Raw genomic sequence first — 1,990 nt, 5'->3', positions numbered from 1 at the left:
ACCCTCCTGGATAATGGGATGCAACTAACAATCAATGAATGTTCCTGGTACAAACTGGGGCAGAAAAGTTTCTCTATTTTGTCTGTGTTGTCATGATTGCAGGCGCCCACCTGGAGAACGAGGGAATTCATTTTAGGTTTTAAGTCAACATCAGGCTCCCACCTGGAGAACGAGGAAATTTATTTTAAGTTTTAAGTCATCAGTCGCCCACTTAAAGAACGAGGGAATTTATTTTCAGTTTTAAGTCATCAGGCACCCACCTGGAAAACGAGGGAATTTATTTCTGTTTTAAGTCAGCACAGGCGCCCACCTGGAGAATGAGAGAATTTATTTCAAGTTTTTAAGTAAGCGGGCACCCACCTGGAGAATGAGAGAATTTATTTTAAGTTCAAGTCAGTCATCAGGCACCCACCTGGAGAACGAGGGAATTTATTTTCAGTTTTAAGTCATCACCCACCCACCTGAAAAATGAGGGAATTCATTTCTGTTTTAAGTCAGCACAGGCGCCCACCTGGAGAATGAGGGAATTTATTTCAAGTTTTTAAGTAAGCAGGCACCCACCTGGAGAATGAGGGAATTTATTTTAAGTTCAAGTCAGTCATCAGGCACCCACCTAAAAAATGAGGGAATTTGTTTTAATTGTCAAGTCATTATCAGGCGCCCACCTGGAGAACGAGGGAATTTATTTCAAGTTTTTAAGTCATCAGGCGCCCACCTGGAAAACGAGGAAATTCATTTCTATTTTAAGTCAGCACAGGCGCCCACCTGGAGAATGAGGGAATTTATTTCAAGTTTTTAAGTCAGCAGGCGCCCACCTGGAGAATGAGGGAATTTATTTCGAGTTTTAAGTCATCAGGCGCCCACCTGGAGAACGAGGGAAGCAATTTGAGGATTCAATTCAAGTTAGAAGTAGCAGAAGCTCGCCTCAAGAATGTGAGCTGACAGTCCGAGATGACCAAAGGAGGAAGTCTCAATCCAGAATAAAAAGAAAAAAAAAGTGAATCCAAAATGCAGAAGTAGATGAAAAGATATGGGCTGCTCAAGATATGATTGAAGTCGCAAGCTTTGCATGTCCCATCTTGATCCGAAAAGCTGAAGAAGAAAGAACTAGCACCTGCAGTTAGCAAGCATCAAGGTTCAAGTCAAAAGTCCGCATGAAGAACCATTCAAGACTCAAGATCAAGCTTCAGAAGACTCGTAGATAGGAATCTTGTAACTCGTAGCTGATAGGCTTAGTTAGTTTCTTTTTCATTTTGACTTTGGTGTAATAGGGAGCTCAGCAAGAAAGAGCAGCAGCAACAACAACAGTGAAATCACAGCTTCTCGGTAGTTCCAGCTACCAAAACTTTCAGAACTACACTGACCTGATTCCTCCATAGCCGAGGATATGTAGGCAACCTCGGAAGCAAGGTTCGGTCAAACGTTTTCAAAATGCTTCCATGGAGTATACAAACGGTCAAAAATCGCTCGTATTTGCTCAAGGTATCTTTGCCAGAAAACTCTTCATGTTTCCAAGCAAAGAGGGGCAGCTGTGAGCACGTGATTTTTGCCCGACTAAAATATTCCTATAGAAATTCACAAATAGATTTTTTCTTAATTGTTTTTAGTTTTGTAGAATTTGTAGGAATTTTGGTTAAAAGTTGCTTGCATTTAGTTGCATATTTAACATGCTAAAATCTTAAGAAAAAATACCAAAATGGCTAAAGTATTTCATGCATAACATTTTAGGTCTAGTTGCATTTAGGATTTAATTGCATGAGTTAAATTGCATTATTAAACGAAAATAAAAAAAATGTATATGAGTCATTTTTACATTTTTTTAGCTTTAAATTGTAAATTAGTAATTCTTCCTTCATTGGTCTAAATTAATTAATTATGGTAAAATAGATAACTAGGTTTATTTCTACAAATTAGATTGACTTAGGACTTAATTTAGATTTTTATTTAATTAATTTTATTAGGATTTAAAATCAAGAAAAAGAAAAGGAAA

The 1,990-nt window shown here is 37.8% G+C and overlaps 1 long non-coding RNA gene across 1 annotated transcript; it reads right to left on the bottom strand.

Moving 5' to 3' along the window:
- Nucleotides 1-316: 316 nt before the first annotated feature.
- Nucleotides 317-864, bottom strand: LOC138906673 (uncharacterized). Its single transcript, XR_011414202.1, has 3 exons — nt 716-864; nt 462-613; nt 317-412 (listed from the first exon to the last, which is right to left on the bottom strand). It is a non-coding gene; the product is annotated as an uncharacterized lncRNA (long non-coding RNA).
- Between the last annotated feature and the right edge of the window lie 1,126 nt (nt 865-1,990).

Source organism: Nicotiana tomentosiformis, chromosome 2, assembly GCF_000390325.3.
Source record: "Nicotiana tomentosiformis chromosome 2, ASM39032v3, whole genome shotgun sequence".
In the NCBI taxonomy this organism is placed as follows: domain Eukaryota; kingdom Viridiplantae; phylum Streptophyta; class Magnoliopsida; order Solanales; family Solanaceae; genus Nicotiana; species Nicotiana tomentosiformis.
Note: the sequence above shows the minus strand (reverse complement) of the source record. Positions and strands in the feature narration are given on the sequence as shown.